Raw genomic sequence first — 17,377 nt, forward strand, 5'->3', positions numbered from 1 at the left:
TTATCGTTCAGCTTTTCCAGTTGATTGCAGTTCCTCAGATGGTTGATGTGGCTCTGAGAAACTAACTTTTGAGAAGTGAGGCAGAATCTCTTTGGAAATCTCTGTGTCAAACACTGCCAAAAATCTGAAGGAACACCACACCGACACCAGCAAAATAAATGCTCATGTTCTGGCTTCATGACTCACAGACACACCTGGATTCAACTGTAAACCGCACCATGCCCAGACTGCCTGTTGATGTCAACTAACAGCCCTCCTTTGAGTCATTTGTTTTGTTGCTAAAACCCAAGATCAAAGAAAAACACCGTAACATTTACTGTTCTACTGAATTGGAAATCAGGAAATAGGTTTCTCATGAAATACAGCCCACCAAACTAACATGAGCATCAACCCCAGAGGCTTTTACAGATCTGCTGTTTAACTTCACCTGGATAGTTGCTATGGCAACCGATCAAACAACAGTCACAAGGCCAATTCATACTTTACGCGTCCGCGTATCCGCGATGGTCCCGGTCCGCGAATCTGCGATGGTCCACTTTGGTCTGTGTGATGTAAATGTCGTCATCCGTCCATGTCTGTGGACGGACACACGTATGCACCTCTAACTGGTTTGCCAGGAAGAAGAAGAAGGAGATAACAAAGTGGAGGCTTGTTTAGAAGAGAGTTTGTGCGAGGAGATCTGCCGTTACCCACATGTATATAGGTCGTCTTTAAAAGAAAACAAAGGCAGGCGAAACTCCTGGCAACTCCTGGCAAACAACATTATGGTGCATTACCGCTACCAACTGGAATGGAGCGCGGATCGGGAAACGCGCATGCATGGAACGCCAGGCCGACACAGACCCTCAGTTGTGGTATGAATGGAACTGCATGTGAGTCTCGACTGGTACTTGGCCACAGCTGTCCGCAGACGCGAAACGTATGTCCGAGGATTTAGTGCTGATGATATCAGACAGATGGTATCAACTTGCCACAATACTTTCAGTTCAGATGAGGGTCATGTCTAGAAGGTAGCCCAAAAGTTGCGAAACTCTCGCAAGATGGTTAAGGTTAGGCATTCATCATATTCACAGAGCAGCCATTTTGCTCTTACGTCACGCTCAGGGTGGAAAGGATCTCCAGAAACATGTCAGACAGCTACATAGCTATGGTGAAGTGGTCCAAACATCTGACTTGCGTACCCCAACATCGTGGACCTTCAGTCCAGTCGCTGTATCTCTTTGTTTGGACTCTTTCAGGGGTCTTCACAGACCTATCTGTCCACGTTTGATTGTGTCAACACTTCGCTGCGGTGAACAAGTAAAACGTTTGGACCACTTCACCATAGCTATGTCGCTGTCTGACTAGTTTCCACACTCCTTCCCACCCTGAGCATGACGTAAGAGCCAAATAACTGCTGTGTGAATATGGTGAATTGACCTGGAATGGTTAAGGTGGTTAAGGTTAAGATAGCCCCGTCCCCGTCCCCGGCCGGCTGCACACAACGACTGCTGAGGGCTTTTTTCCTTTTAGAAATACAGAGCAGCTGCAGATGGATAGAGGCTGGGTGTTTTGTTTACATGCCTAATAGCACCAGGCTTAAGTTTGGCTTTGCGTACTGGCTAAGACTAACAATTCATTCAGCATCTGATTTTTGGGTGTGCCAGCTGCCTCTTGCTGCCTCTCATGCTGGTCTTGTGTGTGTGAGTTTTCACATGTTTTCGCCACTTGTAGGTTACCTTCCCTGATGAGGGAGGGGAGGGATTATTTTGAAAAAGGATGTGTCTGTGCTTGCTCTTGTTTGCTGCCATAAGAGCTGAGTTGTACTTCGGAATAGATCATGATTGTTATTTTTGGTGACACTCCAAGTGTTCTCTCCAGTTACTACAGTGGATCAGCACTATTAAATCTGTAACTCATACCTCATCATATCTAACAGTGAGCACTGTTGTTCTCTGCTGGGGTCATATCTGGGTCTCTTTAGAGTCCTAAAACCCAGAAATTAGTTAGCATTTTAGCAATTCCTGTTCCCTCACCTGGAGGTCAACAGCTTTTTAGTTAGATGGCTGAAGGAAGGTCTGTGGTTAACACAAGCTGAAGAGATTTTAACGTTTTGTTCTACGACATAAAATACGTCAGGAAATATCTCACTCAGGACTTTTGAAACCTTTGTGTCTTAAAAAGGCTAAATGAGACTACTAAACGTCATCACGCCGACTCGTCCTCCTTTACAGCCTCGTTGTGTATATTCACACTCCGTGGTGTCGTTCGTTTATAGCCTAACATTAGCTTTTTACTTCTGCTGATTGCATTCACACTTTAAAATTCATAAAGTGTTATCTTGCTGAATAAAACGTGTAAATATCATAAACGTGTGTTCGCCACAGAGATTATTTTCTGCAATAATCCAAAACCCAATGGATCAATCCCATTGGCTGTTAGTGGAGGGAACCAGGGCGATGCTACAGAAATACGTCATCCCTGCGGGGATGTGAACATGGCAAAATACTGTTAAAATCTGCCTCCAATAAGTATTCCAACTAATCCCAGGCTGCTCTTACATGCTCTATCTTTTATAGGCCTATCTGACCCATGAATCACACATTGTGATTTTAACTAGCAGGTAGCTTAGAGACTTTTCAAAAAATGCAAGGCCACCTGCATTGTCAATACATTTCTTTGGTTCCTCCCCTAATACCTCTACTACTACCACTTCTACTACTACTACTCTAATACCTCACAGTAATGTAACAGCTCTGAGTTCTAACTAAAAGTTCATAAAGAGTTTAAGAGGAGACACTACATGTAAACGGGGTAATAACCATAACAACTAGATATCACCATAAAACTTCACCAGTTGATTCTTTGATATTAAGACGATTATTTTTTTGTATTTTTGAAAATGTTATGTTTAAATGTGCAAATGAGGCATTATCTAATTAAATGAAATGTGAACATTGAATAAAGCCAGGTTAAACATTCTTGTTTCATTTTGTTGACATATTAGAGTCAAATACAAATCGCTCCTTGGACTGCTTCCATAGTATCTGTGTACGTACGTGTGTACAAACCAAAATCAACATGACCTGCTCTCTCACATTATTCTACAGATGTTTGCTTCCATAGTTGTTTTGTTTCTCTTTATGGTTGTTTTGTGTCTCTTTGTGGTTGTTTTGTTTCTCTTTGTGGTTGTTTTGTGTCTCTTTGTGGTTGTTTTGTTTCTCTTTGTGGTTGTTTTGTGTCTCTTTGTAGTTGCTTTGTAGTTACTTTGTGTCTCTTTGTGGTTGTTTTGTGTCTCTTTGTAGTTGCTTTGTAGTTACTTTGTGTCTCTTTGTGGTTGTTTTGTTTCTCTTTGTGGTTGTTTTGTGTCTCTTTGTAGTTGCTTTGTAGTTGCTTTGTGTCTCTTTGAGGTTGTTTTGTGTCTCTTTGTAGTAATTTTGTGTCTTTGTAATTGTTTTATGTCTCTTTGTAGTTGTTTTTTGTGTCTTTGTAGTCATTTTGTAGTTGCTTTGTGTCTGTTTTTAGTTTTGTCGTGTCTCCCAAACTCCTAAACTATTCTTTCCTAAACTATTCTTTCTTAATAATAATAATAATAATAATAATAATAATAATAATAATAATAATAATAATAATAATAAATAAAATAAGAAAACATATTCTAATGTGCGTTATTCTTTTTTCATCTGAAGATCTTATAATACATAATTTAAGCCATTTGCTATGTATATTTGTATTATATACAGTGGAGGAAATAAGTATTTGATCCCTTGCCGATTTTGTAAGTTTGCCCACTTACAAAGAAAAGAACGGTCTATAATTTTAATGGTAGGTTTATTTTAACAGTGAGAGACAGAATATTAAAATTCCAGAAAATCACATCATATAAAAGTTATAAATTAATTTGTATTTTATTGTGGGAAATAAGTATTTGATCCCCTAGCAACCAACAAGAATTGTGGCCCCCACAGACCGGTTAGATTAGTCCTCTCGCTTTAAGAAAGTACTCCGAATCTCAACTCGTGACCTGTATAAAAGACAACTGTCTCAACTCATTACCTGTATAAAAGACACCTGTCCACAATCAGATTCCAACCTCTCCACCATGGGCAAGACCAAAGGGCTGTCTAAGGACGTCAGGGACAAGATTGTAGACCTGCACAAGACTAGAATGGGCTACAAGACCATCAGCAAGTAGCTTTGTGAGAAGGAGACAACTGTTGGTGCCATTATTTGGAAATGGAAGAAACACAAAATGACCATCAATCGCCCTCGGTCTGGGGCTCCACGCAAGATCTCATCTCGTGGGGTAGGTAGGATGAGGGATCAGCCCAGAAATACACGGGAGGAACTTCTTAATGATCGCAAGACAGCTGGGACCACAATCACCAAGAAAACCATTGGTAACACACTACACCGTAATGGTTTAAAATCCTGCAGCGCCCGCAATGTCCCCCTGCTCAAGAAGGCACATGTACAGGCCCGTCTGTTTGCCAATGAACACCTGAATGATTCAGAGAAGGCTTGGGAGAAGATGATGTGGTCAGATGAGACCAAAATCGAGCTCTTTGGCATCAACTCGACTCGCCGTGTTTGGAGGAAGAGACTATAACCCCGAGAACACCATCCCCACCGTCAAGCATGGGGGTGGAAACATTATGTTTTGGGGGTGTTTCTCTGCTAAGGGGACAGGACGACTTCACCGCATCGAAGGGAGGATGGACGGGGCCATGTACCGTGAAATGTTGGGCGACAACCTCCTTCCCTCAGCCAGGACACTGAAAATGGGACGTGGATGGGTCTTCCAGCACGACAATGACCCAAAACATACGACCAAGGCAACAAAGGAGTGGCTCAAGAAGAAGCACATTAAGGTCATGGAGTGGCCTAGCCAGTCTCCGGACCTTAATTCCATAGAAAATCTGTGGAGGGAGCTGAAGCTTCGAGTTGCCAAGCGACAGCCTCGAAACCTTAAGGATTTGGAGATGATCTGCAAAGAGGAGTGGACCAAAATCCCCCCTGAGATGTACGCAAACCTGGTGACCAACTACAAGAAACGTCTGACCTCTGTGCTTGCCAACAACGTTTCTCCACCAAGTACTGAGTCATGTTTTGCTAGGGGATCAAATACTTATTTCCCACAATAAAATACAAATCAATTTATAACTTTTATATGATGTGATTTTCTGGATTTTTTTTTTAATATTCTGTCTCTCACTGTTAAAATAAACCTACCATTAAAATTATAGACCGTTCTTTTATTTGTAAGTGGGCAAACTTACAAAATCGGCAAGGGATCAAATACTTATTTCCTCCACTGTACATATGCTTGGAGGTGAGCTGACATGTGTAGGAGGATGCATGTGTGTGCCCATGTAAATGATATTACTATATCTCTGCGCCCCCCACCCCCCTTTATTTTCTATTAACTTATTTGTTTATTTAATTTATTATTATAACTTTCTTATCTTTGTATTATTGTTGTTTTTTGTTTTTTTTACTTTTTTTATTCTATTCTTTCTTTTTATTAATTGTATTATTATTTATTTTCTTAATTTTATTTCAATTTTGAATGCTGAAGTTGTTTTCTCTAGTGTACTTAATGTGTTCGTCTCTAAACTAAACTACTTAAAAATTGGGTTATAAATTATTGTAATTATGAACTGTAAATTGCATATATGAAAACAACCTCGAAAAAAAGGGAAAAAATAAAGTATATAAAATAATAAAAAATAAGTAGCATACAGGTGAGTTGCATATATTTGACGTGCTTTAGGGGCCTTTTGTAAGTTATTCTTGGGTACAATGAGTTAGTATAGTAACATAAATCAATATTTTTCATATCAAACATAATTAATCTCTAGCTGTTTGGGGCCTCATGCAGCTTCCTGCTTTGACTAACGTTAACGGTAAACTCTGCTCCTGATGTTTTTCCCGTAAACTTCACAGAAATGTGTTTATGGTATTTCGTCACAAGCACCTTTATTTGCTGACTCAGCAGAAGAGGTATAATTATCTGGAATTGATGCCACTCCCTCAAAATAAGTGTGTTCCATGACAGCAAAGACACCGCTACACTCTCACCTTTTCCCTCTCTAGTAGAAAGTAATTCCAGAGATGTCTTTGGGTTTCCTGAGAAACTAAACGTGATCAATCCAGTCAGGTTTATTTATAGGAAATCAGTGCCATGACGCACTTGATTTAAAATGGACCGGCATAAAAAGCAGGAAGATGTTTTTTTAGTTATTCGTTTGAACTGACTAAAGCTAGAATATACACCTATCAGCCATAACATTAAGACCATTGACAGGTGTTAAAGGTCCCATATTGTAAAAAGTGAGATTTTCACGTCTTTTATATTATAAAGCAGGTTTAAGTGCTATATAAATACTGTTACACTATCAAAACGCTCAATATACAGAGAAATACACACAGCCCGTATTCAGAAATTGTGAGTTTGAAACAAGCGGTTAGGATTTCTGTCCATTTGTGATGTCACAAATCTACAATTGTCATGTTCTGGCTGTGCCAGCTTATTATTATTTACTTTTGTGATTTGTGATTTGGTTTATTTGTATATATTTCCGGTGTTTCCTGTTTTATTTTGGTAGTTCACTCCTCCTGTGTCTTGTCTGGGTTTACTTCCCTTCTTTGTTTGTTTTCCCGCCTTTTGTTGATTGTTTGCCCCGCCCTGATTTGTGTCACCTGTGTGTAATCTTGTCTATTACTTAAGCCTGTGTGTTTCCCCCTCTGCCCTTGTCGGTTCGTTTGTCTCTCCAGCCCCGTCTACCTTGTCCTCCATGTTTCCTTGTTTCCTCCTGCTCTATCCTGGTGTTCCTCGTGTTTCCCAGGTTTGTGATTTTTTGGTTTTGATCTTCTGTTTGGTTTTTGTTGTTTGTTTCTAATTGTTGTTTGGTCCTTGGTTCCCCTCCCTGCCTTTTGTGTTTTGGATGTGTTCAGCTCGATTAAAGCTCGCTTTATTTTCTAACTACCTGTCCTGCCTGTCACTCTGCGTTTGGGTTCACTCTAAAGACTCATCACACGACAACAATATTTAGACCATTACACGGTTTTAAACATAAACATTCTAAATGTGTCCCAGTTTATTTCCTGGTGCAGTGTATGTGAATGACATCAGCTGACAGGAAGTAAACATGGACCCGAGCTGTTGCCTAGCAATTCAATTGACGTGCTTTAGGGGCCTTTTGTAAGTTATTCTTGGGTACAATGAGTTAGTATAGTAACATAAATCAATATTTTTCATATCAAACATAATTAATCTCTAGCTGTTTGGGGCCTCATGCAGCTTCCTGCTTTGACTAACGTTAACGGTAAACTCTGCTCCTGATGTTTTTCCCGTAAACTTCACAGAAATGTGTTTATGGTATTTCGTCACAAGCACCTTTATTTGCTGACTCAACAGAAGAGGTATAATTATCTGGAATTGATGCCACTCCCTCAAAATAAGTGTGTTCCATAACAGCAAAGACACCGCTACACTATCACCTTTTCCCTCTCTAGTAGAAAGTAATTCCAGAGATGTCTTTGGGTTTCCTGAGAAACAAAAGATGATCAATCCAGTCAGGTTTATTTATATGGAATCAGTGCCACGATGCACACGATTTAAAATGGACCGGCATAAAAAGAAGGAAGATATTTTTTAGTAATTAGTTTGAACGGACTAAAGCTAGAATATACACCTATCAGCCATAACATTAAGACCACTGACAGGTGTTAATGGAGGACTTTTGTAAGTTATTTCGGGGTACAATGAGTTAGAATAGTAACACTAGAATGGCACTCGCAGAGCACAGACCTCCGCCAACGCGTGACTTTAAAGGTCCCATATTAAGTTCATTGTCAGGTTCATACTTGTATTTTGTGTTTCTACTAGAAGATGTTTACATGCTGTAATGTTAAAAAAAACACGTTATTTTCCTTGTACTGTCTGCCTGAATATACCTGTATTCACCCTCTGTCTGAAACACTTTGTTTTAGCACATTACAACGGAATTACGTAGCTAGGCAACAGTTTGGGTCCATGGTTACTTCCTGTCAGCTGATGTTATTTACATACACTGCAACAGGAAATAAACTGGGACACATTTAGAATGTTTGTCTAAAACCATGTGGTGATATATGTTGTATATTTGTGACATCACAAATGGACAGAAATCCTAACGGCTTGTTTCAAACGCACAATTTCTGAATACGGGTTGTGTGTATTTCTCCGTATATTGAACATTTCAATACTTTCACAGTATTTATATGGCACTTTAACCTGCTTTATACGATAACAGACATGACAATCTCACTTTTTACAAAATGGGACCTTTAAAAACAGCTCACAGCGGTTACGTGAGATGGTCGGCTTATTATTAATACGGTGTGTTTCCGTGTAACGTATCGGCGGATGCCTCTCTCATTCAGCAGCCTTGTTATGTCTATCTACCGCTTTTTTCTTTCTCACCGCGGACGGCCAGCAGCTCCCGCACACACATCCACACACGTATCTCTGCTCTCAGAAGGAGGCGTGGTCACGCTTGATCAACGAGTCATCAACTACACTGCGAATGTGTTAATGCTCAGGCTGATCGGAATCCTTAAATATATTCCTGAATCCGGATCGCCACCAAAATCTAATGGATTGTTCATCGGGCCACACCCCAACCCTTCCAAAAAATTTCATTCAAATCCATCTTAGACTTTTAAAGTAATCCTGCTAACGGACAAACAAACAAACCAACCAACAAACCAATGCCGGAGAAAACGTAACCTCCTTCCTAGGCCTTGGCGGAGGTAATAATGACATATTTGTCATATCTAAACATCATAATAAATCTCTAGCTGGTTGGAGCCCTTTCAGTTGGGGGTGTTTGATGGTTATCAACCTGGAACTCCCCTCTGATGTGACCGCCCTGAATAACACACAGCTCTGCTCTGAACCACCTCCAGAAGCCGTCTCGGGCCTTTGACACGGACCTCCTTTAGTTCCATTAGGCAGTAACTTAATATATTTGAAGGTAAATATGATTCAGTCATCTCTGGTAATTTTGTATTTTAACCACCTTTTTGTAAGTGCCCGTCTTATTCTTAATTTTTTTTTACATTCAGGTTGTCATCGGTGCCAGTATGTGATTGATTTGCTTTAGTCCATGTGTAGTTTGACACTGCAGTAGAAATAGTTAATGAGGCCCATTGAGTGCGTGTAGAGTATGTGAACCCCAATAAAAAAGAAAAGCATCAGGCAGGTCATTTTCATCTTGTCCTTCAAGTCTGCTGATCACAGTGTCTCTGGTTAACAGAGGATATAGACCCCATAAGTTCATCACTACTGCCATGTAACAACCTTATTGTTACATCTTCTTTTTATATACACACATTTCAATTTGCACAATTTCACATGAAGTAATGGTGTCCCCACAACACAACATGTTGAATAAAAACAGTCTTAGTTGTTCATTCAAGTCAGAGCATGCATTGTAAAAGCCATGCTGCTCTATGCAATCATCAAAGCAAATATGCAAACTGACAACAGACACCTCCAGACAGGCCTTCATGGGCAAAATAATATGCCACCATAGGCAGGAATGTACAAGCACCAGGCTCTCCAACATGTAGGTGTACTTGCCTGTGGGATCCTTCACCTAACCTGCACCAGTGGGCACCATACTCCAGTGCTACTATTGATATTATTCACAAGGCCTTCTTGATTCATATATTTGCCTGGCCTGTCATCCCAGCATCTGGACTATTATGCCAGTATGCCTGACTACATACTCACTAGGCTGTACGGTGTGAGGAGGACTATTGTGTACATTTTTTCAAAGTGTACTGTTTTTTGCAGTTTATATATAAGAAGTCAGTGTTTGACAGGAAATGACATCACACTTGCACAGGTGGAATCCATCAAACTTTGAGACTCAGCATGTAGAGCATTTAGACTTGAGGCTGCATCCATTATGAGTGTTTGTGCATAACCTCAGCCACAGGGCTCACTCTAAAACTCTAAATGAGTTTGGAGGATGCAGGAGAGATGGAGCAGCATGATGCGTGCTGGTTGGACCAGGTGGAGCAGGTGGAGAGATAATAGATGGATAAAGAACTTGGGCTGTTGCTGTTCTCTGTCTCCCTTTGAAAAGAGGAAAGAAGAGGGCTCTAAACCGCTGAACTTACTGTCCGTTGCCGACTTCTGCATTCACGTAGTGCTGCTTTGCATTGAGTCCTGGCTGCATTGCAACACGCCAATAGATGTTGTCAAGGTCAAGGAAAACTTTATTATCCCCTAGGGGCAATTTGTTGTACAGTCAGCAGAACCACACAGTCATCAAACAATTACAATAAACACAATAAATAGCCTATTAAAGGCAATAAATACAAAAGCTTACAACATACAACATTACAGGGCATTGTTTAGGAAACCAATGGCAGTCAGAACAAAAGAATTTCTGAGTGTATTGGTCCTAAGTTTAGGCAAACTGTATCTGCGGCCTGACGGGAGCAACCTGAACTCAATGGACAGGGGATGGCTAGGATCAGCTAGAAACGACTGAACCTTCTTCAAGGTCCTACTTTGGAACAGAGGAGTCAAGTCATTCAGGGTGGTGCCTGCAATTTTGCTGCACACTTTGACTATACTCTGCAACCTGTTCCTGTTTTTGAGGGTAAGCAACCCATACCAGCTGATAAAAGAGAACGTCAACACAGACTCCATAAAACAAGAATAAAACATAAAAGAATAAAACTCTTGTGTTGTTATATAAGAGTTGGAGAAGCTGTGGTTAAAAACATAGCCGTATAGTGGAACAAAACATTCCTGAAGTCTGCGTTGCACTCTCATCAAACTGCCATGTACAATTGAAAGGCAATGCCCAGTGACCAGACACAGTCGATACTTTCCCGCATGTGACGTAAAGCTGACTGTATCCCAACAACCTGTGTGATGACAGGTTGGTGATGACAGATGTGGGCACATGACTGTGACAGCTACAGACGCCCTGAGAGGCAAGCGAGAACAAAAAATCAATCCAAATAGTTTTCTGTCCTGTGTTTATAAGAACAGGTGAAAAAATGTCTGGCCAGGATAATTTTTCTAAGTTCATTCATTTCAAGCTCATTCTGGCCACAAGAGGCATGTAGTGCACCACTACCCCATGTTCTAAAGACCACTGAAAGCATTCATGTCTTCTTCCAGCTACGTTTTAATTTACATAACTTGCCAACACACACACACACACACACTATACAGTATATATATATATACACACATATATACTATGGCATGCCGTTTAGGAAATTATTATAGATATATAATGTGAAATTTGAGAATTTTTAATGAAATGCTGAGAATATTGAATGAACCCTGAGAATATTTAATGAAATCCTGAATATAGTGAATGAAATGTGAGAATATTGAATAAAATCCTAAGAATATTGAATGAAATGCTGAGAATATTGAATGAATTGTGAGAATATTGAATAAAATCCTAAGAATATTGAATGAAATGCTGAGAATATTGAATGAACCCTGACAATATAGTCACTTTTTCATCATGGAAGACTAATGCAGAACTGAACTAGTTCAGTAAAGTTGGAAAAATATTGACAGATTCAAACATCCGGGATCAATAACTCCTAAACGAAACGTTAAAACACAAACAACGGCTCATTCTAATACAGTATATATATATATATATATATATACAAACTATTTCACACACTACTTTCTGCTCTAATTCATGCTTCCTTCAGTCATCAGTATCGCTGCTGAAGATGATTTAAACGGCGTGTTAAGAGCTCCCCAGTATTCTATGAACAGTGTGGTGTTTGTCTGAGCGACTGGCCTGAGCTCTCACATTACAGGGCAACATGTTTCCCTTTAGTAAAGGCTCATGTTTCAGTCAGGTGAACAGCAGGGGGAGGCTGAGAGGAGGAATGTGGAGGAAACAGACGAAGGCCGCGATGACCCGACTGAGAGGCAGACAGAAAACACAGTGACGAGTTCCCACGCCCTGTTCTCTCCCACACCTACACACACACATCTCGTACTTATGCGAGGCCATTTTAGTTTCACATAGCATCCTGACATGAATCATTGACTATATACTATAATACGGTGTGCTGCTGCAATAGGCTTTACAATAGATATCACCAGTCATTGCTCCATCTGTTACAGTACCATCTTTAACTCTGTTCAATTTTGAAAAAACACAAACCAATATATACAGACGTAGGCAAAGTTGTTGGTAACGTTGCGTTAAAGAGAGAAAAACTCACAATGGTCACTGAAATAACTTGAAACTGACAAAAGTAATAATAAATAAAAATTTACTGAAAATTAACTAATGAAAATCAGATATTGTTTTTGAATTGTGGTTCAACAGAATCATTTTAAAAAACAAACTGATGAAACTGGCCTAGACAAAAATGATGGTAGCCCTAGAAAAGATGTAAAATAATGTGACCATAGGGACATGTTAAACTAAGGTGTGTCCTGTAATTAGCATCACAGGTGTCTTCAAACTTGTAATCAGTCAGTCTGCCTATTTAAAGGGTGAAAAGTAGTCACTGTGCTGTTTGGTATCATGGTGTGTACCACACTGAACATGGACCACAGAAAGCTAAGGAGAGAGTTGTCTCAGGAGATCAGAAAGAACATTATAGACCTTCATGTTAAAGGTAAAGGCTATAAGACCATCTCCAAGCAGCTTGACGTTCCTGTGACTACAGCTGCACATATTATTCAGAAGTTTAAGGTCCATGGGACTGTAGCCTACCTCCCTGGACGTGGCCACAAGAGGAAAATTGATGACATATTGAAGAGACGGATAATACGAATGGTAACCAAAGAGCCTAGAACAACTTCCAAAGAGATTAGAGGTGAACTCCAAGGTCAAGGTACATCAGTGTCAGATCGCACCATCCGTCACTGTTTGAGCCAAAGTGGGCTTAATGGAAGACAACCGAGGAGGACACCAAATCATAAAAAAGCGAGACTGGAATTTTCCAAAATGCATATTGACAAGCCACAAAGCTTCTGGGAGAATGTCCTTTGGACAGATGAGACAAAACTGGAGCTTTTTGGCAAGTCACATCAGCTCTATGTTCACAGACGAAGAGATGAAGCATCCAAAGAAAAGAACACTGTACCTAATGTGAAACATGGAGGAGGCTCGGTTATGTTATGGGGCTGCTTTGTTGCATCTGGCACAGGGTGTCTTGAATCTGTGCAGGGTGCAATGAAATCTCAAGACTATCAAGGCATTCTGGAGCGAAATGTGCTGCCCAGTGTCAGAAAGCTTGGTCTCAGTTGCAGGTCATGGGTCCTCAAACAGGATAATGACCCAAAACACAGCTAAAAACACCCAAGAATGGCTAAGAACAAAACATTGGACTATTCTGAAGTGGCCTTCTATGAGCCCGGATCTAAATCCTATTGAACATCTGTGGAAGGAGCTGAAACATGCAGTCTGGAGAAGGCACCCTTCAAACCTGAGACAGCTGGAGCAGTTTGCTCACGAGGAGTGGGCCAACATACCTGTCGACAGGTGCAGAAGTCTCATTGAGAGTTACAGAAATCACTTGATTGCAGTGATTGCCTCAAAAGGTTGTGCAACAAAATATTAAGTTAATGTTACCATCATTTTTGTCTAGGCCAGTTTCATTAGTTTGTTTTTTTAAATGATTCTGCTGAACCATAATTCAAAAACAATATCTGATTTTCATTAGTTCATTTTCAGTGAATTTTTATTTATTATTACTTTTGTCAGTTTCAAGTTATTTCAGTGACCATTGTGGGTTTTTCTCTCTTTAACGGAACGTTACCAACAACTTTGCCTACGTCTGTATATATATATATGAATAGGACTAAAGCTACAGTATGTTGTGTTAACAGAAGTTATAATTGTTGACAAATATTTCAGTGAATAAATGCGCTTATATCTGCTGTTATGAACCATTTATTAAGTGTTCATATGCTGCTTATAAATGCTTCAGACAGTAAAGAGTTATGATGTCTAAGGGATTTTAGATGTTTCTGAAGAAAAACCACATGGCTGACTTCAGCATGCAGACATGCAGGGAGGGTCACTGAAGGCCATACTAGTTTCTCAGACTAGTTTCTCAGACTAGACATGTCAAAGCAGCTTACTCTGTCTGTCTGTTTTCTCTTTGTGTGTGTGAGTGATTGCTCATTCATTTCAATTTTCTGTAAAATCGTTTTTCACTGAATAGAATCTGCAGGCCACACCCACCATGTACAACACACAGTGGCACATTGTCTGTTAATGGTTACAGCGAGCTGCACACCTCAACTCTGCTGTTTCTTAGCTTTTTTCCTATATCATTTATTTGATCATCATACATTTATTTTGGGGCATTTGGGCTATCTTCAAGATAGTGTCGGTGTCGGTGTAAAAATCCACTGTCAAAAACTCAACTCCCTTTCAGTTTTATCGTTCAGCTTTTCCAGTTGATTGCAGTTCCTCAGATGGTTGATGTGGCTCTGAGAAAAACTTTTGAGAAGTGAAGCAGCATCTCTTTGGAAATCTCTGTGTCAAACGCTGCCAAAAATCTGAAGGAACACCACACCGACACCAGCAAAATAAAAAATCTACCAAAAGTCCCAAAACAGAGACTGACTGACACCAATAGCATCTTCATGTTCTGGCTTCATGACTCACAGACACACCTGGATTCAACTGTAAACCGCACCATGCCCAGACTGCCTGTTGATGTCAACTAACAGCCCTCCTTTGAGTCATTTGTTTTGGTGCTAAAACCCAAGATCAAAGAAAAACACCGTAACATTTACTGTTCCACTGAATTGGAAATCAGGAAATAGGTTTCTCATTAAATACAGCCCACCAAACTAACATGAGCATCAACCCCAGAGGCTTTTACAGATCTGCTGTTTAACTTCACCTGGATAGTTGCTATGACAACCGATCAAACAACAGTCACAAGGCCAATTCATACTTTACGCGTCCGCGTATCCGCGACGGTCCCGGTCCGCGAATCTGCGATGGTCCACTTTGGTCTGTGTGATGTAAATGTCGTCATCCGTCCATGTCTGTGGACGGACACACGTATGCACCTCTAACTGGTTTGCCAGGAAGAAGAAGAAGGAGATAACAAAGTGGAGGCTTGTTTAGAAGAGAGTTTGTGCGAGGAGATCTGCCGTTACCCACATGTATATAGGTCGTCTTTAAAGGAATACAAAGGCTGACAAAACTCCTGGCAACTCCTGGCAAACAACATTATGGTGCATTACCGCTACCAACTGGAATGGAGCGCGGATCGGGAAACGCGCATGCATGGAACGCCAGGCCGACACAGACCCTCAGTTGTGGTATGAATGGAACTGCATGTGGGTCTCGACTGGTACTTGGCCACAGCTGTCCGCAGACGCGAAACGTATGTCCGAGGATTTAGTGCTCATGATATCAGACAGATGGTATCAACTTGCCACAATACTTTCAGCCCCCTGATGAGGGTCATGTCTAGAAGGTAGCCTAAAAGTTGCGAAACTCTCGCATTCATCATATTCACATGGCAGCCATTTTGCTCTTACGTCACGCTCAGGGTGGGAAGGATCTCCAGAAACATGTCAGACAGCTACATAGCTATGGTGAAGTGGTCCAAACATCTGACTTGCGTACCCCAACATCGTGGACCTTCAGTCCAGTCGCTGTATCTCTGTTTGGACTCTTTCAGGGATCTTCACAGACCTATCTGTCCACGTTTGATTGTGTCAACACTTCGCTGCGGTGAACAAGTAAAACGTTTGGACCACTTCACCATAGCTATGTCGCTGTCTGACTAGTTTTCACACTCCTTCCCAACCTGAGCAAAATAACTGCTGTGTGAATATGGTGAATTGACCTGGAATGGTTAAGGTGGTTAAGGTTAAGATAGCCCCGTCCCCGTCCCCGGCCGGCTGCACACAACGACTGCTGAGGGCATTTTTCCTTGTAGAAATACAGAGCAGCTGCAGATGGATAGAGGCTGGGTGTTTTGTTTACATGCCTAATAGCACCAGGCTTAAGTTTGGCTTTGCGTACTGGCTAAGACTAACAATTCATTCAGCATCTGATTTTTGGGTGTGCCAGCTGCCTCTTGCTGCCTCTCATGCTGGTCTTGTGTGTGTGAGTTTTCACATGTTTTCACCACTTGTAGGTTACCTTCCCTGATGAGGGAGGGGAGGGATTATTTTGAAAAAGGATGTGTCTGTGCTTGCTCTTGTTTGCTGCCATAAGAGCTGAGTTGTACTTCGGAATAGATCATGATTGTTATTTTTGGTGACACTCCAAGTGTTCTCTCCAGTTACTACAGTGGATCAGCACTATTAAATCTGTAACTCATACCTCATCATATCTAACAGTGAGCACTGTTGTTCTCTGCTGGGGTCATATCTGGGTCTCTTTAGAGTCCTAAAACCCAGAAATGAGTTAGCATTTTAGCACTTCCTGTTCCCTCACCTGGAGGTCAACAGCTTTTTAGTTAGATGGCTGAAGGAAGGTCTGTGGTTAACACAAGCTGAAGAGATTTTAACGTTTTGTTCTACGACATAAAATACGTCAGGAAATATCTCACTCAGGACTTTTGAAACCTTTATGTGTCTTAAAAAGGCTAAATGAGACTACTAAACGTCATCATGCCGACTCGTCCTCCTTTACAGCCTCGTTGTGTATATTCACACTCCGTGGTGTCGTTCGTTTATAGCCTAACATTAGCTTTTTACTTCTGCTGATTGCATTCACACTTTAAAATTCATAAAGTGTTATCTTGCTGAATAAAACGTGTAAATATCATAAACGTGTGTTCGCCACAGAGATTATTTTCTGCAATAATCCAAAACCCAATGGAACAATCCCATTGGCTGTTAGTGGAGGGAACCAGGGCGATGCTACAGAAATACGTCATCCCTGCGGGGATGTGAACATGGCAAAATACTGTTAAAATCTGCCTCCAATAAGTATTCCAACTAATCCCAGGCTGCTCTTACATGCTCTATCTTTTATAGGCCTATCTGACCCATGAATCACACATTGTGATTTTAACTAGCAGGTAGCTTAGAGACTTTTCAAAAAATGCAAGGCCACCTGCATTGTCAATACATTTCTTTGGTTCCTCCCCTAATACCTCTACTACTACCACTTCTACTACTACTACTCTAATACCTCACAGTAATGTAACAGCTCTGAGTTCTAACTAAAAGTTCATAAAGAGTTTAAGAGGAGACACTACATGTAAACGGGGTAATAACCATAACAATTAGATATCACCATAAAACTTCACCAGTTGATTCTTTGATATTAAGACGATTCTTTTTTGTATTTTTGAAAATGTTATGTTTAAATGTGCAAATGAGGCATTATCTAATTAAATGAAATGTGAACAT

At 40.6% G+C, this 17,377-nt stretch overlaps 1 protein-coding gene across 1 annotated transcript in view; it reads left to right on the plus strand.

Moving 5' to 3' along the window:
• LOC141768529 (desmoglein-2.1-like) overlaps positions 1-17,377 on the plus strand; it is a 45,965-nt gene that overhangs the window by 11,766 nt on the left and 16,822 nt on the right. Inside the window, exon 14 of the mRNA XM_074636911.1 lies at positions 12,121-12,167. The gene's annotated coding sequence lies outside the window, so the exon portion shown is untranslated. The remainder of the gene's footprint in view (positions 1-12,120; positions 12,168-17,377) is intronic.

Source organism: Sebastes fasciatus, chromosome 5 (genome assembly GCF_043250625.1).
Source record: "Sebastes fasciatus isolate fSebFas1 chromosome 5, fSebFas1.pri, whole genome shotgun sequence".
NCBI classification, from domain to species: domain Eukaryota; kingdom Metazoa; phylum Chordata; class Actinopteri; order Perciformes; family Sebastidae; genus Sebastes; species Sebastes fasciatus.